This window comes from Tenrec ecaudatus, chromosome 5 (assembly GCF_050624435.1).
Source record: "Tenrec ecaudatus isolate mTenEca1 chromosome 5, mTenEca1.hap1, whole genome shotgun sequence".
Lineage (NCBI taxonomy): Eukaryota > Metazoa > Chordata > Mammalia > Afrosoricida > Tenrecidae > Tenrec > Tenrec ecaudatus.
In genome coordinates, this window is record NC_134534.1 from 104,243,730 (window position 1) to 104,267,058 (window position 23,329).

At 39.2% G+C, this 23,329-nt stretch overlaps 1 protein-coding gene, 1 non-coding gene and 2 pseudogenes across 4 annotated transcripts in view; 2 read left to right on the top strand and 2 right to left on the bottom strand.

Annotated features, from left to right (window-relative positions):
- The window catches only part of FANCC (FA complementation group C), a 375,212-nt gene extending 357,303 nt beyond the window's left edge, over nucleotides 1-17,909 (bottom strand). For 2 of the 3 annotated variants that reach the window (XM_075549793.1, XM_075549791.1), the window contains exon 1: nucleotides 17,654-17,909. The gene's annotated coding sequence lies outside the window, so the exon portion shown is untranslated. Of the gene's footprint in view, nucleotides 1-17,628 lie in introns of all 3 variants that reach the window. The other variant, XM_075549792.1, reaches the window with a different exon arrangement.
- Nucleotides 2,550-3,421, bottom strand: LOC142449213 (inhibitor of nuclear factor kappa-B kinase subunit alpha pseudogene; annotated as a pseudogene).
- On the top strand, nucleotides 3,923-5,020 carry LOC142449214 (zinc finger MYND domain-containing protein 12 pseudogene; annotated as a pseudogene).
- A 4,390-nt stretch (nucleotides 17,910-22,299) lies between the features above and the next one.
- Nucleotides 22,300-22,406, top strand: LOC142449457 (U6 spliceosomal RNA). Its single transcript, XR_012784619.1, has one exon. It is a non-coding gene; the product is annotated as a U6 spliceosomal RNA (small nuclear RNA).
- Nucleotides 22,407-23,329: the final 923 nt, after the last annotated feature.

Genomic DNA, 23,329 nt, shown 5'->3' on the forward strand with positions numbered 1-23,329 from the left:
CTAGAGGTGTAGTGGATGTGGTTGGGCTGCTACTTGCAAGTTTCAGAATTGGAACCCACTAGTAGCTTCTAGGGGAAAAAACACAGTCTTGGAAATCCAGAAGGGCAGTTCTACTCTGTCCTACAGGGTTGCTATGAATTAGCATCTGTTCAATGGTAGTGAGTTACAGCACAAGATTTAGGAGCCAAAGGTAGCTATTAAAGGCACAGATGCACCATCCCTCCTTAACAGGGAGCACTACCAACCGTGTATTGAAATTGAAAGTGGGATAAGTCAACTCCCTTAAGATGCCAGAAAGAATACTTGCTGAATGCAACTCCAAGACTAGAGTTTATTCTCCAATAAGCAAAATTATATTTGGGAACAGCTTCTTACACAGAAAACAGGCAGGCAGATAATGCTTACTTAAAATACATATAGAGGTGCCCAAAAGTTAAAACTTTAAAATCCATTTTTACATAAGTAATGTTCATATCAAGTTTGAAGACAAGTGGATCACAATGATACTCAACAATAGTTGTACTTAATTAAATAAGTCCATTGACTTTTTATGAAACCTCATTTGTTCAGAGATTATTACTTAAATTCAAATACACTATGTTTGTAAAAACCATGGCCTCTGTTCATGGCCATTTTTGCTGCTGATTGGTTTCTGAAGAATAATTTCATGCAGTGAAAAACTAATTCTAACATGTACAGAGACAACTTTCGGCAGTTTGGAGCAGTGCACAAGTGGCAAGTCATTCTGTTAACCAACTCCAATTAAGATGTAGTACTAAAGACAAAAAAGATGTAGTACTACTGCCCTGTTCCTCATTTGTTTCATGAATACTACTACTTAAATGGCCAAGACAACTCAAACTTTCTTCTATCACTTGCACCAAAGTTTCCCCATCTGAAGAGTACCATGCACATCAGGATGTTTGTGGTCTGTTGAAGTCAGAGGCCTGTCATGTTAAAGCCTGAGGGGTTACTACTGTACATTCTATACTGGATCCTGCAAGGAACTGGGAAGAATTCTGTACAGGCAATTTCAGGAGATGTCATATTTCCTTCTGCCTTTCCTTGCATAAGCATGACAGTAGTATCAGCTTCTATAATGTTTAGGTGGAAGATCACTTCCACCTCGAGGCAAAAACCGAGAATCTACTTACAGCCCAACAATATGCTCAGATGACCAGCCAGCTCCTTCAGAGCCCGGTCCTGACTGTGCACAGAATGCACAGTGATCCTTACCACCCGACACTGTCACTGGGGGAGTGATCTGAAATGTGCTTTAGCTGCTTATATAGATGAATCATGTGCTGCTCCAAGGATATGATCTAGTCTCCCTGATGACTTCCATAGGGATTCTCCTACGGTTCCTTCAGTTCAGTGCAGGGATCTGATCTGATCCTACAGGTATCCAATTGCATCAATTTCAGTAGAGTGGGTGGCCTTTGCTTCCATTTCTTTCAATGTTTTCAGTGTTTTTCCTGAGGATATCTCTTAAGTCATCTGTTCACTGTATCTCTCCAAATCAAGCTGAATACTTTTGTGAAAAAACACCAGTCTACTTTCACTTGCTGAGATGTTAAGATCAAAGTGTCCTTCATTTTTGCCAAGTTAACATTACATCTAAGAAAATTTAATCTGCTCTTTGTTGCTATATTCCATTAGGCAAGATACATACTATTCTTCACACATTTATATAATTGGTAGTTGTATTTTTCTGTCAGTCTAATATAATTTCATCACTAGATAAACTTGGAATAAATGGACCTTTATATACAATCTTACTCTTTTTTAATTAAATATTTTTATTGGGGGCTCTTACATCTCTTATCACAATCCATACATCATTCATCCATTGTGTTAAGCACATTTGTACATATGCTGCCATAATCATTTTCAAAGCATTCTCTTCCCATTTGAACCCCTGATATCAGCTCCCCATTTCTTCCCCTTTCCTCCCTCCCCCACCCGCCCTCCCTCATAAACCCTTGATAAGTTATAGGTTATTATTCTATTATCTTACATCATCCCTCCGTTGTTCATCCCCCTGGGAGGGGGTTACAGATTGATCTCCCTTTCTCCCCCCACCCTCCCCTAATCCTCCTGGTATCTCTGTGCTTTCATTGTTGGCCCTGAGAGGTGTATCTAGCCTGGATTCCCTGTGTTGTGGCTCTTATCTGTAGCAGTGTGCATGTTCTAGTCTAATCCGATTTGTAAGGCAGAATTGAGGTCATGACAGTGGCAGGAGGAAAGCACCAAACAACTAGAGGAAAGTTGGGTGTTTCATCAGTGCTATACTGCACCCTGTGGCTCATCTCTTCCCTGTGACCCCTCTGTGAGGGGATGTCCAGTTGTCTACAGATGGGCATTGGGTCTCCACTCCATGACTCCCAACCCCCTATTCACATTGGGTATGGTTTTGTTCTGGGTCTTAAATGCCTGATACCTGATCCCATCAATACCTAATGATCACACAGGCTGGTGTGCTTCTTCCATGTGGGCTTGGTTGCTCCTCAGCTAGATGGCCGCTTGTTTATTTTCATGCCTTTAAAACCTCATACAATTTTACTTATATCAAACAAATAAACCATACTCAAATAACCATCATAGCCTCTAACTCCATCTAGAACACATTGAGAGACTGGTTTCAAAGAGTTCAGAGAAATCCCTGTCTCTCTTGAAAGATGCTCATGAGAATCAGTATTTGTTCCAGTTCCACACTCAATATGAATCTGCAGTAAATGAAGACTTTTATCAAGATGCAACAACAACAAAAGAGATTATCTTTGCAGAAGTCATATAAAGGATTTGTATTATCTTCAAATTCAGAAAAAGATCCAATACATAAAACATCTTGGCTGCTTAGAAACAAAATCAGTAAGTCTGCCTCTTGACTAAGGATCCCAAATCAACATCAGTAATAGCTAGTTGTCCATGGGTTCTACATTAAACCACAAAGGCTACTTGGTTGAAGTAAGTGGTTGCAAAATCAAACTTCCCTGTCATCTCTTCAGATGCAAATATGCACTGTGGATTCTTCTTTATAATTTTCTCCCACCATGGCTGAAGATGATGCAAAAAAGGCCTATAGCAGTAATACAGTCAAATAACATGATATACAATTTTATTCTCAAAAAGCTCTGGAGTCTGGTACTTCAGGGTTCCCACAAAACGATGATACATAGACTTCCTTTATCCACTTTTTTGGCATAGCCCAAATCAATTATTTCATGCAATACTTTCCCACCAATATCCTGAAGAACTGTATTTTTAGGTTTTAGGTCACAATGCATAATTTTATTTTCAGGTAAATATTGAATCCCAGGCCCTGTATAATTAAGTAAAGAAAGCATATAACTTAAAGTATACAAGAATTTTCTGCTTTGTTGAGTAGCTCCTGAAGATCTCCTCCAGAACAGTATTCCATTGTTAGAGACACATCATTAATTAAAATGTTCAGTTCCTCAGGGACATTACAGGCCTGTAATGTGACTGATTTGTGTGGTCCATGCATTGGAGTGGTTCAACTTCCTCATGATCTAAATTTTGTGGCCTCAACATTTCTCCATCCTGTAGGCAACTGTTCACATAGTACTCTCTCTCCAACATTAAGTAACCCAGTTCTGGAGCAGAACTTGTAAGTCTGACAAACTGTCTTTCAGATCAAGGGCCTATGTAGCATTTCCCAGATCCCAACCACTCAGATCTAGAACAAAGTTTATATGTTAGGACATCTTCTTTCAGGCTGACAAATAGACAGCAGCCACTGCCAGCCTCTATTCCCATGTGAGTTTGGTCATTCAGAATCTCCTAGAGAGTATATCATACTTATGGATACAACCTTACTACAACCAAGAGTTAAAAATGAAGAGACACGGAAGGCAAGGTTTGAAAGGGGTCACATTATAAAGCTTTCATATCCCCAAGAATGGCAGGCTACCCACTCCTATGCAAGGTAACCAACCATTCCACAAAGTTCAGGGGCTCTTATAACCATGACAGATTATGTTTCATGAGGCTTAGACAGTCTAAGGCCCCTAGGTGGTCTTTCTTGGTTTGGCATCTGGAACTGTTTGTTTCTTAACCAGTGGTGGGGCAGCATCCATGAGAAGATCTGTCAGCTCCTCATTCTGTAGCCCACTTCTCTCCTCTTCTAGAGGCAGTATGGCAGCATGGTCTGTAGCAGCTGTGGCAGCATTTGATTGAGTTCTGCTATACTGTCCCCCAAAAATATATCTTTGATGGAAAATATGAAGTAGCTGTTACAGCAGCTCTGCATTCTCTTTACTGCTGTATGAACATGCATGGCTTGAGTTCAGTAAAGCTTATTCCTGGTTATCTGCTGTCAGAATCTACTCTTGGTCTAGGTAGGATGGTTCAGGCCGAAGAGTATCTTTCCCAAGGCCAACGAACAGTCCTCAAGTCAACCAGTTGCAGTCATGCCACACATTCTTTATTACATCACAGCTTGGGACTTCTCTATATTCCTCTGGAAAACTATGAGGAAACTTTTCAGGCCAAATATATCTGGCCAATGATATATATTTTACCAGCAGTGCATTTGGAATAGAATACATCAGAACTTAAGGAGGCCAATTAGCTGATGTCTTCTATACCCTTAACAATTTGGACTTGGCAGACATGCTATATATGAAATTCATTAATATCTGATATAAATATATGACTAATCATTGCCAAAATTCATCTCATCTGCAACAAACAAATTTTCTGGACAAACAATATAAGAACAACATTTGTTTAGATGGAGCCCAGAAAGTATAAGTCATTCAGATCCTGACTTCACCCTTGAAATTTTGAGAAGTTCACACCTAACAAAGTCCCAGAAAAAAAGCTTTGTTTTGAAACCCCTGGTCATACTTTACTACCTGATAATGAGTTGTTCAAAGGTCCAAAAACATGCCATGAAAGCCTCATCGTAGCCTAAGAAAATCTCAGTGTCCATAAGCAAAGTACCATTAAAGAATTATTAAATTTCTTCTCAGCTGAAGAATCTCATCCTTATTGACTATCAGGGCTGTGAAAGGGCTATTGAAAATCTTGGATATTCCAGGCTTCTTACATGCCACTTGAGGTACTATGGATTGCTAGAGTGTCCACATTCTTCCCCCATTACTGCACACATGAGCTGTGATTTTAACAATACAAAGCACATATAAGGGCAAGTCGGCATAGAAATTAGTCAAACTTATGTAATGATGCCGAGGGGGTGGGTGTAATCCATTGGATTCTTGTATATTAAAGAGGTCTCCGAAAAGGAAATTAAAAGAACAAGACTATGGCAGTTAGATTTTACGTCAACTTGAATTTGAATCAAAGTATAAGGGTAGAATCCAACCTATCGATCAGGTCATAGGCTGCTGATGTTTCCTGGTAAGTGTGGCCTTTTTATAAAAGTGACACTGAAGAAACCCTCCTCTTTCTCTCTGCTCCTTCATCTTCCTGCTTTCTGGGTATATGAAAGCACAGAAAGATTTTTACTGTGTGGATCATAAACCACAAATTGTGGATAATATTGACACATGAGCATGATCAAGTGTTCTGGAATTCCCATTCTTTGTAATATGATGCAATAGCCTCTTCTGAATTCATTTTGAATATCTGAAAACTTTTTTGACTATTGTAAACCATTTTAATGCTCTTCAGCAAAATTATACTTGCATGTGATATTGATAATACTGTTTGATAATTTCCACATTCTGTTGAGTCACTCTTCTTTGGAATGGCATCAATATGGATCTCTTCCTGACAGTTGGCCAGGTAGCTGTCTTTAATGACCTTATGCACAACAGAATGAAACGCAGCTAGTCGTGTACCATCCTCATAATTATTCCCATGCTTGGGCCCATTGTTGTACCATGTTGTCAATCTATCTCCTTTCTCTTTTTTTGCTGCCCTTCTATTTTACCAAACATAATGTCCTTCTCCAGAGGCTCGTCTCTTCTGACAACATATCCAATAGATATAAGATGAACTCTAGCCCTCCTTGTCTCTAAGGAGCACTGTAGCATTTACCTTTTCCCAATATGAGAAATTTACAATCCCAGGAGTCAACAGCCTTGTTGTTGACTGCATTACTTTTCAATATTGAGCCTAGCCCCACTGAAGGCTCTATTGGCTAAAGACTGAATTGTAATGTTAATTTCAACAACTTGTATACTATAAATCTATTCGTATAATAAACATCATACACAATAGAAATGGCAACAAGAAAGAAGAAACTGGTTAGCATAGATAAAAAAGCACATGTAACCACCAACCCTTCACAAGCGCTTTCAAAAATCAGAGGATGAAGAAACACTTCTCATCTCAGTCTAAATGGTATTAGCAAAAGCTAAACAAAGGCAGCACAAATAAAATAGAACTACCCACTAACATCTCTCATGAACACAAACATAACTATTCTTAATAAAATATTACTAAACCAAATCTAATATCATATGAAAAGGACTGTACACCATGTCCAAATGGGATTTGTTCCAGGAAATCAGGGTTGGTGTAATATTGAAAAATCAATTAATGTAACAACGAACAAAATGTATCGGTTTGCTGGAGTTACCATAACAGACTACCACAAAGAAAGTGGGGTTTGTTTTTTTGAGGGTTTTTTTTTTAACAATTTATTGGGGCTCATACAATTCTTATCACAGTTCATACATATACATACATCAATTGTATAAAGCACATCTGTACAGTCTTTGCCCTAATCATTTTCTTTTTTTTTTCTCCTCTTTTCTTTTTTTACATTTTATTAGGGACTCATACAACTCTTATCACCATCCATACATATACATACATCAGTTGTATAAAGCACATCCATACATTCCCTGCCCCAATCATTCTCAAGGCATTTGCTCTCCACTTAAGCCCCTTGCATCAGGTCCTCTTTTTTTCCCCCCTCCCTCCCCTTTCCCCCCTCCCTCATGTGCCCTTGGTAATTTATACCTCGTTATTTTGTCATATCTTGCCCTATCTGGAGTCTCCCTTCCCCCCTTCTCTGCTGTCCCTCTCCCAGGGAGGAGGTCACATGTGGATCCTTGTAATCAGTTCTTGAGGGGGTTTTTTAATGTTCCTTTTTTTTTTTTGGTCTCCAGTATTTATTTTTATTTATTTATTATACATTTTATTAGGGGCTCATACAGAAAGTGTTGTTTTTTTTTAAAAAGAAACATTTTCGCAGTGTTCTGGAGGCTAAAAATTCAATCAGGATCTCAGCCATGTCAGTTCTGTTTGTGGAACTCACTCCTACTTTTGCTGGCTGCCAGCAGTCCTTAGTGTTGTTCCCTGGCTGCTTGTAGCAGCTGCCTCTGCCATCTGTCTTCTCCCTGAGTATCTATCTCTCCCTGTCTGTTTTTCACTTTTTCATCAAACACACTCAGAAGCGATCATATTTAAGACCCATACTACTCCTGTATGGCCTCATTATTATGAAAAAGAAAACATCTATTTGAAACATGGTCATACAAAAACTTCTACATAACTTTACAAAACCACATGGTCAATTTCAGTAGATGCAGAAAAGTTGGTCAAATTAAAATTTATGTATAAAAAGAATTCCCCCGAAAGAAAAGGCACTTATGAAAAATATATAGCTCACCTAAGGATGTCCATACACACCACTTGTATTCAGCAATGTACAAAAGGTGCTAGCCATAACAACCAGGCAGGCAGGCAGGAAGCAAGGAAGGTAGGAAGGGTCTCCAGATGAAATGGAAGGAGTAAAGCTCTTTAGTCACAGATGACATAATGCTGTACATTTAAAAATCCTTAAAACAGAACACTTCTCAGACTTTGTCTCACTTACTTCGAATTATTATCAGGAGAGACAAAACTCTGGAGAGGGCAGCGTACTTTGTAGAAGATCAATGATATAGAGTAAGATTCTCAATTAGATGGACTGACACCATGACTGCAGCAACAGGCTCAAACATAGCAACAACTGTGAGGATGATACCGCACTAAGCAATGTTTCTGTTCTGCTGAATATAGGGTGACTATGAGTTGGAATTTACTCTATAGCACCGAACAACATCAATATATGTATGTGTGTGCATGCATATAGGGGATACGGGTATGGTCACTTCTTAAATATCTCCAGACATCTTGCAAGATTGGTTTTCTGGGATTGAACGCTTAGGGCCCATACTCTCATAGGACAATGCAATCAACTGGCATAATACAGTTCATAAAGTTTATGTTCTACACCTTAGTATGTATAGTTGTATCTATGGTCTTAAAAACATTAGAGCAGTCATTTAAAATACAATCATGGTCTCTATGTTGGTTTGGGTTCTCTAGAGAAACAAAACCACTGACACTTGTATGTGTTGTGTATAGAAAGAAATTTATTTCAGGATATGGCTTACACAGTTCCAGAAAAGTAGGTAAGTACAGTCTGGTTCAAATCAGGTTTCTCCTGCCTCTCAGAAGCTGAAGAACAGGAAACAGGATGACAAAGCAGAGGCAACAGGAGGAACAGGCTGGTGGATACAGAGGTCCAAAGTCAGCCAAATGACTCTAGCATTAGTAGTTCCTAGAATCATCAAGTGATGCAACAGGAGATCTAGGAACCAGATGCAAGATTCAGCTCTGGCAGAAGACAAAGGGTCAAAGAAGATTCAATTCAACTTGGTTTCTTTTTCTTACACAGCAAGGCCTGACGCCAAGGTGAAATCAGGCTGTGACACAATTGATAGGTTGAGCTTCTGCCCCTAACCTTACCCAGAATATCTAGTTGACATAATCACTAACCATAATAGTCTCGAGTCATTTGGAGCCAAAAAGAACAAAGGTAAGAAATATATAGGGGGAAAAAAACTAGTTATTTAAAACAAACAATCTACACAAACCAGAAATTCTTCTACCCTGAGGCTGGAAAAACTAGCTGGTGCCTGTCCACCACTAAAAGTACTATGATCAGAGCCATAGGAGATGGATCCTGATAGAATAGGAGAACAGAATTACTATTCTTAAAAAGTCAAACTTACTGGACTAATTGAGACTACAGGACTCTACAATTCTACAAGACAACTACCCAGAGATATTTTTTAAATTTTGAACTGAACTATCCTGAAGCCATCTTTTATCTACGTAAGTAAGAGATTGGCTCATAAAATAGATTATCACTCATGATTACTACCCAAAATACCAAACCCACTACCAGTGGGATTCCAACCCACAGCGACACTGTATAGAGTTTCTGGTACTATAAATCTTTATCAGAGCAGACAGTCTCCTCTTTCTCCTGAGAAGCAGGAGTGTTTGAACTACCCACCTTAAAGTTAGCAGCTAATGCCTATCCTACAGCACCACCCGGGCTCCATGGGTACTCAAACTCAAACTTGCTGCCATTTATTTGATACTGACTCACGCAAACCTATAGGGCAAAACAGAACTGCCGCTGTGGGTTTCCAAGATTGTAGCTCTTTCTCATGGTGGTTTCAACAGGTAACCCACCATACCACCAGGGATCCTTCATGATTACTATATACATTTTAAAAAATCATCTATAGGAGACCAAGAGTCAACAGTTACCTGAAAGGGTAAGCAGACAGGGAAACTAGATTACTGAAATCAGAACATCTGAAACTGAATTAGTAAATGTATTCACATTGTAAAAGAAGGTCTGGTTGTTTAGTGCTATTAGCAGCTAATCCTACAGTGCCAGCAAGGCTCTAAAGTGTTAGGTTGTAACAAAGTGAGTTGATAATCCTGAGATCAGTGGTTCAAATTCACCAGCTGCTCTGAGTGAGAAAGATGAAGTTTTCTGTTCCTATAATAATGTATAGACTCAGAAACCCAACGAGGCAGCTCTATTTTGTCCTATTGGATCCCTTAAGAGCCAGAATAGACCCAATGGTTGTGGGCATGGTGTCTGTTTGCTGGTTATACATATTGTAAAGAAGGCAACCAGTGTTATTCAACAATTTGTGTGTTAATTATTAAATGAGAACCTACTTTGATGTGTAAATAAAACAGTAACAGAATATCATTTTTTAATTAAAAAGTGAGAAATTTTTAGTAAAGAGCTCTCAAACAGGATACCAAAAGTATGATGCATGCAAGAAAAATATTAATAAACTGAACTTCCTCCAAACTAAATTTTTGTGTTTCAAAAGGCACTGTACTAAGTTATGATGAAGCCATGGAGCATCCATCAGGAACTCTCAGTTGCCAGTGGGAGTACAAAATAGTACGATTACTTTACAAGTCAGTCTAGCAGTTACTTGCAAAATTAAACATGGTTTACCACATGGTCCAAAATTGCACTCCTAGGTATTTACCCAAATGAATTGAGAACTATGTCTATATAAAACTCAGCACATGACTATTTATAGAACTTTTATTCAAAACAGTGAAGAATTGAAAGCAATCAAAATGTCCTTCAATGCTTGCACAGATTTTTTTTTTTAAGTGGCGTGGCCATACAATGAGGTACTGGCAAAGTCAGTCAATTCTGTCAGTGACCTCATAGGACAGAGTAAACAGCCCCAGGGAGTTTCCAAGGCTTCCATAAGGAAGCAGGCTGACATATCTTTCTCCCCTGGAGCAGCTGTTAAGTTCTAACCACTGACATCTTAGTTAGCAAACATGTGCTTAGTTAGTAAACACATCCACAAATGAGCTATCAAACTGTGAAAAGCCATGGATGACTACTCAATGCAAATTGCTAAGGAAAAACTGTATAGTACAATTCCAACTCCATGACTTTCTGGGGGCGGAGAGCAAGGCTAGAGAGAGCGTGAAAGATGACTGACTGCAAACAACCGGGGGAGGATGGAATGAATGAGTGAAGCACAGGACATTTTTAAGAGCAATGAGAATTATTAAGCATAATACTCTAAAGGTGGTGCAGTGCAGTGAATTACTTAATATGTCATTTTATTTATGTTTGTCTGGGGATGTTTTAATTTTATTCTCATTTTCATTTTTTGTTTAATAGTTTTGTTGGTATATATTCCACATATCATACAATTTAATCATTTGATCATATTAAGATTTGTGCAAATATCACCACAATCAACCTCAGAACATTTTCTTCTTATACTCGTTTTTGTTAGCTCCCCATTTCCCTGTGCTCCCTTGCCATGACCCTAAGCAATTAGCAACCCCATTACTGTCTCTATTGATCTACCTATCCTGGAAAATCATGTAAAACACAAACAGGAAGCAATCAAACAGAAAAACATCAATGAAGAAGAAAACAGAAAACATTAAAAAATTAAAGTAACTTTAAGATGAGACAAAAGGGAGATCAAATGATAAGGAATAAAATTTAACTTAACTACATCTTCCATAGTCAACTTTACAATGTTCTCTGACAGCAAGTCCCATTCCTCAATTATGATGAGAGGGAATTCCCTGGAGGCTTAATCCACGTGGGAACCCTGCAGGTGGATTTGGGGATTCCACTGTCATCCACAGCCTTCTGCAAACAGAGTGCTCACAATTCAAGCTCAAATATTATTCCCTCCTTTCGATTTGGATTATATTATCTACAATCCTTGGATAACACAGGCTGGTGTGCTTTTTCCATGGAGAATTGGTTGACACCTCACTTAGATGACTGCTTGTTTGAAGACACACCCTGAAGACCTGAGACACGTTCTGATAGTCACCACACTTTGCTATAGCACTCGTCTGCAGTGATCTCTTTATGAGGGCGAGCATCAAGCAAGAATATGTCCCTTATCATGTTGTTAAATGTCAAGCTGGTCCCAACTCATAGTGGCCCTGTGTATAGAGCAAAATGAAATAATGCCTGGGAAGTATTTCTAGCCATAGTCCTTTTTGTGATGTATTATAAACCCCAGCTTCTCTGCTTGTGATTATGTTCCCATTTTTTAATGAGCTGTTTTATCACGTTAGAGCAGCATGATTGGGATAGGATGTATCTTGAATTGACCAAAGAGTGTGAGACTCAAACCTTGGTTTTCATGGAGGTGTGGTCTCGATCCATTATACTTTATAGGAATGCTCTAGAAAAATTCTCTCTATTGCTCTGGTTCCTGCATCTGGTTCCTTCATCTGATCTCCAATTCTTGAATTTAAAGCCAGTAGCCTATCATTTGACCTGCCAATGGGGTCTCTGCAACCATGCGAGTCAAAAGAGGCTTCCATATTAACGTTCAACACACGGCTTTGGGACTTGTAGCCTCTACAACTATTAAGCCATTTCCTTGACAGTTCTTGGGTTCTGTGACACAATGCAATAAATTACAGAACCCTAAGATAGAAAAGAACATATGAGAGGTGAAGGGAGAAGATAAAGTAGTACAGCAGTTTGGAAAAGTTATACATTTAGGCTATCTATAGCCTTTACTTCATAAGGTTCAGTCTGGTGCTAGTGTTTCTAAAAGAAACTACTCATGAAGGTATACGCATGACATTTGCCAAAACCTAGAGAACTGTACAACTGTACAAAGAGTAAACCCTAATGAAAACTATGTTTTTTCATGAACTTTGGTTAGTAGCAATGTCAATATTGGTTCATCAATTGCAACAGGTGCACTGATGCAATTTCTTAATAGATGAAATATATACATAAAGGAAAAAGAAATATATGGGAACTCTGTACTTTGAGCAATTTTCCCCAAAACCTAAAACTGAAGTTGCTCTTAAAAAGTATGTATCAGTTAAGAGCTGTATGAGTCCCTAATAAAATGTAAAAAAAGAAAAGAGGAGAAAAAAATGATTAGGGCAAAGACTGTACAGATGTGCTTTATATAATTGATGTATGTATATGTATGAACTGTGATAAAAATTGTATGAGCCCCAATAAATTGTTAAAAAAAAAAGTATGTATCAGTATGGATTGTGATAAGTAAGAGTTGTGAGTCCCTAATAAAATGTTTTAAAAAAACACACACACCAAAAAAAGTATGTATCAGAAAGAAAATAAATTATTTGCAAATCGTGTATCTGATAATGGACCTGTTTCTAGAATATACAAAGAACTATTGCAAAAGTTCCAACCAACATTTTAAAGCTGTAAGAATGGCCAATAAGCATGTAAAACTATGTTTAACCTCAATAGTCAACATAGAAATTAAAATTCAAGCCACTGTGATACACAAATACCAGTTCCTTATCTACTATAATGGCTATAAGTGATAATTAATAAATAAGACAGTAATTTTTAAAGACACAGTAACAAGTATTATGAAGAATATAGAAAAATGAGAACCTTCACACACTGCTGGTAAGAAAAGAAAATGGTATCATGTTGGAAAACCAACTGGCAATTTCTTAAAAACTTTTTTGTTTTGTTTTTATCATTTTATTAGGGGCTCAGACAACTCTTATCACAATCCATACATACATCAATTGTGTAAAGCACATCTGTACATTCATTGCCCTCATCATTCTCAAAACATTTGCTCTCCACCTAAGCCCGTGGCATCAGCTCATTTCCCCCTCCTTCGCCACTCCCCCCCCATGAACCCTTGATAATTAATAAATTATTGTTTTGTCATACCTTTCCCTGTCCGACGTCTCCCTTCACAATTTTTTTAAATCTTAAGCATAAGCTTACTATGTAATTCAGCACCTCTACTCATGGTATATACCCAAGAAAAGTAAAAGCACAAGTCCAAATGAAGAGTTGCACACAAGAGTTCACAATTGCATTATTGACACAGTCAAAAAGTAGAAGGAACCTAAATGTCTACTAACAGATGATTAGTTACAGTGTGAAATAGCCATTCAATGGGTTCCTATTCAGCAATAAAAAAGAACTTGTGATATATATTACAATATGGATAAAACAAAAACATTATAGGAAATAAAATAAGGTAGACACAAGAGATTACATATTGTATGACTCCACTGGTGCATGACTGTACGATGTCCAGAAAAGGCTAATCTACAGAGAGAGAAAAACAGATCAATGGTTATCTAAGGCTGGAGGCTGGGCTGCCTATAAAATTGCATGTGTAAGCTTGTTAAGGTGAGGTGAATTAGTTGCAACACTGAATTGAGCTAATCACTATAAAAATTACTCTTAAAAGCAGAATATATCATCTCAATGTGTTTCCCATATGAACTCTGCATTCTTTTAACTAGAGAAAAGTATTAAAGATTTTTCTATACTAGAAATCTTAACAGGGATCTGATTTCTACATGCCCAGCCGAATCTCTGCTTCCAGTCATTAGGCCTTCACTATCCCACAATGCTTAGAAGCTATGCACAAGGTTTTAAGCAGCTACTTCTTCCTAAGCGGGCAGCAGATTCCTTCTTTGTAGTCTGTTCTTCATCAGGAAGGTCCACTGAAACCTGTTCACTCTGGGTGACCCCACTGACATCTACTCTCCATCTTATGATTTGTTTCTCCAGTAACCTACTCCCAGTACCATAATGTGTCAGTCTGGGTACATTAGAGAAACAAATCCACAGGAACTCATATGTATAAAAGAGAGTTTTATATAAAGGGTAAATGTACATTAAGAAAGCGTCTCAACCCAGTGCTGCCCAAGCCCACAAATCAAACATTAGCCCGTATGTCTGCCACCAATCTACAAAGTCCTCCTCCATCTCACAAAACACACACAATGACGCCGGATGCAGGAGGAAAGCGGAATCAGTGAGTGTGAAGCATCTCAAAGCTAACAGGGGTTTCTACACAGCTGCTCCAGCACCCATGGCTGCACTGGGGTAGGTCCATGTGACTTCTCCTCAGGGGTATCTTGCAGGAAGTGAACCTTGCCAGCTGAAGCAGGTAACTGGCTAAGGCAGCTGCAGCCTGGTCCAACCATTAAAAAGCAAGAGATCCAAGAACTAGAAAGGCGAGGTTCACGGAGCCATTTATCTCTCCGCCCTTCAATTAACCCCACGTGTTTATCGGCCAAGTTGGCACAATAAACCTTAACTATCTCAGCTATCATGCTTGGTAGAGGGGCAGCAAAAACCAGGAAAGCCCTCAAAGAGTTGGAGTGATATGGTGGCTGCAACAATGGCTCAAGCCTAGGAACAATTGTGAAGATGGCGAAGGCAAAGGAGCGGGCAGTATTTAGTCCTGCTGTACATTGGGTTGTTATGGTTGGAACTGACTTGGTAACATCCAACAATAGCAGCAAAATTTAGGGAGGTATAAGAGAATAGTCCAGACAACCATTTGTAATGTCCCTTTCTAACCCAGTTTTTAAAATATTTAATAAAAAATCAAAGTCAATTGATGTCAGCAAACGCCCAAATCCATTTGCAGAGTTCCCCCACAGATTAAGCCTCCACTGATTTCCCTCAATTACTTGCCTGGGATGCCTTGTCATCAGAGTGCACTGGAAAGTAGATGAGTGTAGATAAAATGATGTTAAAATTTAACATATTAGCATGTCTTCTCTTTTGACTCATTTATACTTTGTTCTAGTCTCTACCATCTTCTGCTTTCAGGTGAATTGAGTTTTTTCCTATGAATGTCTTTCTATGAAATCCAGAAGAAGTAAATCCACAGAAGCTGTGCTAGATTTAATAACTCCTTTGGGTTATGGCAGAGGAGATTGGGGAGTAATAGAGCTGGGATGCGTGTTCTAAAATTGATATGGTAATGATTGTTCAGTTCTCCTTGATATGATTTAACTATTGATGTGCATGCTATGCCAATAAATTAAATGCCAATAAAACGGTTTTAAAATGTTCTAATAGGGATGATGCCTGCACTAATTGTAAAAATTTAAATCACTGAATAATAAGATTCATGAAATGTCAATAGAACTGTTAAATTACATATATGTATATATATAACAACCAAGATATGCATTATTAATTACTTCTCTGATGAATTTATAAGATATTCCTTCTCCGTTTATAGTGGATGTTGATTAAAACACTGGAAATTAATTATTTTCAACCCAGTGGGATTTTTTGTGGTTCGTTTGCCTATTAACAAATCAGTCATTCAGGACAAGAACAGAGAACACACTAAAAATCCATTTGATGCTGATTTCTTGTTTGGGTTGAGGCATGACCAGTACCAACTAGGAACTAACATGTGTGAGATCTCTTTTGCTCACTCTGTATCCTAATATATATATATCCAACTGGCCATGGTGGCCTCCCTGTAGCTGGTTTTCATAAATATAAATTTATTTGTTATTGGAACAACTTGCTGAAATATGGAATTCGTTAAAAATACCATTTATTTTTAAATGTGCATGCAGTTTCACATATAAGCGGCAACACATCTTTCACATTTAGTAAATCAATCACGTTAATGCTTTTTATTAGAGGACAGAACAAAAAATATCAATATGGTTTAGCTTTCTTTTCTCTAAGTTTAGTAATGTTTTTCAGGAAACTAAGAAAATGGTTGCGTAAAGTCGGAAAGAATGAAAAGGTATAATCAAAATACAAATAATCTAATTATATGAAGTATATCTAACCTTTAATAAGGGGGCCGGCTTTGATATTAACTAGGAAACGGTTTTTGGTGTTTTTTATATTAGACTTCGTGTATCTAACATATTAGTACTTTACTTCCGTGCACACTGAAATGTCCATTTAAATTTTGCAGTCACAATGAGTATGCTTTAAAGAATAAATGATCCCAATACATAGTATGAATTCTATCATTAGTAACTTTTCCAACTCCTTGAGGAATTAACGAGGAATGAGAAAATGCTAAGCCGCCTATCATTGAAGGTGAATGACATCCATAAGCCTGGTGCTGGGTGGCCCCAAAGTGTTCTGCTCATTTGATAAATGGTTGAGTCAGTCGCCTCACGGCCAGGAAGCATGAAATAGGGCGTAGGCTGAGATTAAAAGCAAGGCCCACCAGCTTTCCTACAATTTCACTCGGACAAAAGCCCAGTAACAAGCACGTCACTGCTGGGAAATTCTTCAGCCTCTGAAAAGGCTAGTCCCAAACTTCATCAACTATAAAATCTCTTAAATCTTTTCCGCCTCCAAACTCGAGGCCTTCCAATACGACCACAGAGGGCTCATGGTTGTAAACGCACCCAACAACAACGAAATACAACACCGGCCAACAAACCCCAAGAAATGGGCTATCGACGCGAAGGCCGCGTTCAAAAGAAGTGGTGGGAGGCCCCAAAACGTGAGTCCGTCTTCCTTAAGAGACGCGAGGCTTGGAGGGAAGGAGGAGGGCGGCCGCCGGGCCCCTCCCACCGGCCGCACGGCGCAGGGCCGAGGAGCGCGGCCCGTTAGGCGAGGAAGGGTTCAAAGAAAGGAGCCTTTCCCCGCTCGCCAGGACCCGAGGCAAAGAAATTCGCGTTCGCTCGCTTCCTTTCGTGAACACCTAGCAGTCCGCGATCGAAGAACAAAAAGGGCCCGAACGCCAATTCCTAGCTGCCACCGCACAGGGACGCTCACTTCCGCGTGACGCCCCCGCCGGCCCCACCCAGCCCCGCCACAACGGTCGCCGCGTGGAGCCCCGCCCCTCCGCGGGCGGCGCCCGCCCACACCACTCCCTCCTCGCGGCGGTAATCCCGCTCGACCACCTCGAGGCCCACGGCGTGGTAGAGACGTTCTCGCGAGCGTTCCTTCCTTCCACCCGCTGCTCCGTGCTGACGTGTCGCCCAGAAACACCCCTCCCCCTCCTCCCCCCTTCACCATTCCCCCGCTTCACCATTCCCTCCCCCCCGCAGGAAGTAGTACCCTACCCTTTGGTTTTGCGGCTCCTCTTACCGGGTGGTCCCTGCCAGAGCTGCTTCAGCAGTTTGGTCATTGGCGGAAAGGAAGCCACCGCCCGAATTTTGTGGCTGGAAAGCTTAGCTTTGCCTCGTATTGGGTGTTTGTTTTGTTTGGTTTTTTTGGAATTTTCCCGCGGTGGCTCCGAGAGCAGCGCGCGCTCACGTCCCCGCAGTGCACTCTGGGGCCAGGAGAGCCGCCACACGCGCTCCCGCTGCTTGGCGGGAAATTCTGTCGGCGTTTGTCCCGTGGGGGCGGGGCGGCGCGGCGCGGGGGCCCTTCGCGGCCTCAGACCGGAAGCCGCTCCCCGCCAGGAATGGACTCCCGGGGGAGCGGGCCTGCAGCTGTTCGCTCAGTTTTTCCCGGGACGCGTACAAAAGTAGTACTGAGGGGCGAGACCAAATCCGTTGGAGAGGCCATGGGAGAACTTCAGGGTTTGTGTTTAATGTGCTTTCACGATTCTGCTCAAAATGCAGAGGAAATGAAACGGAATTATGGGGGGGGGGGTTGTTTTTTCTTAATAAAAATTGAAACTTTGTCAAGGTAATTTTCTGTGATCTATAAAGGGGAAAAAAGGCATCTTTCTTCAGTTAATGATCCACACTTAACCCACCCTACCACTGCCCCCAAATCAGTTCCATACTGTGCTTGTTTCGGGTTCAAATCAGTTCAACGCTGTGCTTAAACCACTTAAATAAATGGAAAGCAGCATTTTTATAAACTTCCATTCGTGTCCGTGGTTTTAGCTTGTCTTAGTGGGATTTTTTTAATTCTTGAATTTAGTAATGGCACGAAGGTTTTTCTTAAATTTTAAAGCTTTTTTATAGATATGAGTAACCTAATTTTTAGTTTTAAAATTTTTTTAATGAAAGCCTTATATTTATAAAACTTGAATTCACGTGTGATTTTTTTTTAATTTACTACGAAACAGGGTATGCATGTAATAAAAATAACTCCATTAGTTAATCACTTCCAATTATTCCATAATGAAAGAATACTAAACAATTCAGTGATTAATTTGTGAAGGTTATGTAGTGTTCAGGCGAGAGTGTGTAGTCATGGCAGCATCATTTTTTTTAAAGGAAATTCAAGAAAACACTAAACTTAAGGCAGAATGTGCAACTGTATTCCCAAGTCTGGCCTTTAAATATTCTCTTTGAAAGTGCCTCCTGAAATATGTATTTAAATGTGGGTAAATCCCAAGTAAGACCTGTGTCAAAATACATACATAGATGCATTCATGTTTACAGTGACAATTCTAGTATATTAATATGTCCGGCACTTAAGCCAGTAAAGGAAACAAACCATGGCAGTTGCCATGTTTTACATACTTGAAAATTATTTCTAATGCTTGTAGTGTTAATGATTGGGGTCTTGCCACATTATAACTTTATGACTTTTAAACTTAGTAGTAAATAAGAATTGCTAGGCTCATCCAATTTTACAGTGCATGAAAGAAGCCTTATTTAGGCCTAAATAAGTAGCATCTATAGAAAAAAGAGCCAAATACACTTTTATGGACATCTAGAGACATTTTATCTGGCATCCTCATTTGTCTTACTATATTAATGTTTTAAGCAACAATGAGACAACAACGTTGTAAATACCTGAGAAGTTTCCCAAGAAACAAGTACTTAGAATCCTATTTCTACTTGGCTCATAAAATTGAATGTGTGTGCCTCTGGAAACAGTTTTCATTATAGTACAGAATCTAATCAAATAATGTGGCAGAATTTAAAGTGGTATGTATAGGTGAAAAGTATTACGTTCTTGACTGTAGAAAATGCTGTGTAGGAAAACAAGCATTTTTGGAGCCAAATATGGCTACACTCTTGCTTACTGCTAGCTCATATCTGCTTACTAAGTTAATGTAATACTTGCTGGGTTAGCCTTGAAGAGCCCTGGCACCATGCCACCTTTGTTCACAAGAGCTATAAAAGCCCCTGCCTCACTCTGAGGGGTGTGAAACTGCTGCCACCAGGGCTTTGCCTCAGTAAATAATTCTTAATAAAACCCGTATATTGCCATCATGGAGTTACCAGTCTCCTTCTGTTTCTCAACATCTTAGGGCAAATTTCAAGTTACTGGTCCATGCCCAGATACACTCTTAGCTGAGTTCTGTGAAGTTATTAAATGAATCAAACCTTACATCAAAATTCAACAAAGATATAATAATCAACTAACTATTGGATTCTACTATATAAGTCTCCTGCTTCCAAAATTAGGCCAGGTACCCCTACCTGGTTTCCAGACCTCATTTGATACTCAATACTTACCTATTTTGTCCATTGCTTTTATATTTGACTTCTGATACCTCAAATGGCCTTATACTTCAACAAACAGGATGTCCTCCTCCAACAGTTGAACCCTCCTGATGACATGTCCAAAGCAAGGAAGTTGAATAATGTTCTGTTGTGATCCATAATATTTTCACTGGCTAATTTTTGGAAATCACCATTCCTTTCTTCCTAAACTATCTTAATCTGGAAGTTCCATTGAAAGATGTCTACCATGGGTGACCTTGCAGGTGTTTTAAATAGCAGTAGCTTTCCTCCCAGCATCACAGCAATATGCAAATCATCACAGTACTATCAGCTAACAAACACAGCAACCTTAAGTGGTTGGAAAAATCCAGCTTTACAGATACAGAAGCTGGCACAATAAACAACTATCTCAACTTGCTTCTGATCGGTATTGGAACCTGACTTCAAGTCCAAGGAGATTTACTCATACTTATCTCTTGCTCATACCTCAAATTGGGTACCAGATCCACTTCCTAAGTTCTAGTTGGGTGGAAGGAGATGGTGATGTGATCCTGGAGGCTTGTATACACAATCACACCTCTTTTCTGTTAAAACATTTTGATAGAAATGTACATTGGAATTTGTTAAAGAGGACAAATGAGACTGAAGGAGAGAACACTAAAGTTACGGGTGTTATAGCAAAGTATGGTGAAGAAATCAGAAAATCAGCTATCAGAAAGAATAGTGTCTGGTGTCTTGTCTGAAAACAAGCAGCTATGTAAGTGAAACATTAAGTCCACACAGAAAAAAACACACCAGCCTAGGTGATCCAAGGATTATAAATAATAAAAATCAAATTCAGAGGAGGGATCGGTATCAGAGCTTAAATTCTGAACACCTAGTTTCTAGAAGGCTGCGAATGACAGTGGAAACCCAAAATCGATTAACAGGGCCCCACATGGATTAAGAGCCTGGGGAATCCCCTCTGACCACAGCCCAGGGATGTGACTGCTAGCCTTGCTATCTGACAGCAAGCACTAGAGAGTCAATAAAGGCTGATAGAGTTAGGTTAAAAGGTAATACCTTATTTGGTCTCCCTTTTGACCTATTTCAAATTTGCTCAAGTTTTTAATATATTCTACTTCCTTTTTGAGGTTTTTCTGTTTGCTTGGCATTATTGTTGAATTTATTTTCTTTCTTGATTTTGTTGTGTGTGTGTGTGTGTTTTTTTTTCTTTCTGTATATGAAATCCAGGATAGGTAATTAATAACTGGATTAATAATTACCTAAGGACATGGATGGGGAGTTTGGGGGCATATATGAAGTTAACAACAGTAAGTACAAAAAGAAGAAAATGTTCTAAAATTGATTGTGGTGATGATTGCACAACTCTTCTTAATATGATTGAATGATTTAATTGTACAGAGTGTGAATTATATGCCAATTAAAAAGGGAAAGGAAACCATGCAGGTAACAGTAAAGCTCTTTGATCTGCCATCTTAAGGTATAAAAACACCTGAGAGCAAGAAGTGGGCACCTAAAGTGAAAATTAATGGAAAGGGGGAAAGGTATTGTAAATATTGTATGTTACACCACGGGTAGTGAATTATTTAATGTGATGTGACTCTTTTAGCCAAAGTCTCTAATTCCCACCAAATGACCTTTCCATTCATGGATCTGCTAAGAAGGTGAGGGAAGATACAGATACGGATTCGCCTCTGAGTAATTGTGAACTGGATTCTTTGGAATGCCAGCCAGCTGTGAATAAAATGAGCCCTCTGAGAAGTAAGAAGAATCTCATTTCTAGCAAGAACAAGGAGGGCAGTGCATCCTCCAGATGAGAGATTCCTACACAGTGAACTCCTGGATCCAGGAAACAGCTATTACATTGGAAGAGCAACAGCAGAGCCAAGAGCCAAAGCAGGAGTCAGAGGGGTGGTCAAGCAAGTCAAGCTGAGTGCTTTTGTGCAGGAGGCTGCCTGATGGAGAAGGGTGCCTCTGAGCGCCGAATTCAAGAAGCTGGGCTTGCTGATCCACGGAGCTTTGAGTCGAACTCCTTTGGGTTGAAGCTTACAGCAGAGTAGTATGCCCTTTGGGCATTTATTAGCAGACCTGGAGGAACTTTGTTGTTTAAATAAATTTTATTGACACATAATCTACATGTCATATAATTTGATAGTACAATCATATTAAAGAGTTGTATAATCATTACTTTCTTCTTTCTTGTACTCATTGTTATTAGCTCCCTATTTCCTCACAACCTCCCCTGCCATATCCCCAAGAAACCATTAATCACTGTCTATAGATTTACCTGTATACAGAAAAACAGACAAAACAAACAAAAAACTAGCAACAATAAAGTAAAACAGACAAAACCTTAATTGAAAAGAAAGCAGAAGAGTGCTCGCTTCGGCAGCACATATACTAAAATTGGAACGATACAGAGAAGATTAGCATGGCCCCTGCGCAAGGATGACACGCAAATTCGTGAAGCGTTCCATATTTTAAAAAAAAATAGAAAAGAAAGGAGAAGATATTAAAAAACTCAAAAATATTTAAATTTGTTAATTTGAGTCAAAAGGGAGATCAAAGGATAAAGTCTTAAATTTTTACCTAACAATATCTGTCATAATTCACTTTCCAATGGATTCTGTTAGACAGCAAGACTATTGACATCCTAGTCTATGGTCAGAGGGAATTCATAGGTGCTAAATTAATGTGTATTTCCCTTTCCTTACTACCTTCCCTGACTTAACAGTTTTAGAATGTAACCGTATCTAAGATAATTGACTTTACAATGCTCTCTGTCTGACAACAAGGCTGTTTACATCTCTTTTGACTATGGTCAGATAGGATTCACCAGAGGTTTAATCTATGTGCCGACCCTGCAAATGGATTTGGGGCTTCCACTGCCATCCCAAGCCTTCTGCAAACCAGGTTTTCAGATTATATTATTTACAGAGCTTGGATCACACAGGTTGGTGTGCTTCTTCCATGTGAGCTTAGTTGAAAGCTCACTTATATTGCTGTTTGTTTGAAGGCAAGCCTCTAAGACCACAGATGCTATTCTTTCTGATAATTAGACACCACCTAATTTCTTTGCCACACTTTGCTCGTATCTTCAGTGATCTCTTCATTAAGGTGAGCATCAAACAAGGCCATGTCATAAGAATTAATTGTTCTTGACCGGATTGACCTAATTGAGGCTAGAATAAGCGTGTACTCCAAATTCATTGAAAGAACTCTGTAACATCCTGATAAACAACACCCAGTGCATTTCTCACTGGCATTACAATTGTTAACTTCCTTAACCAACACTTTAATCATTAAAATTGTTTGTGAGTTCTGTGACCAAATAGAGAATATTAATTAAAGCATGACAGTTCCCTGCCTCCCCATACATACATAGTGCCTAAGCTATGCTGAAAGA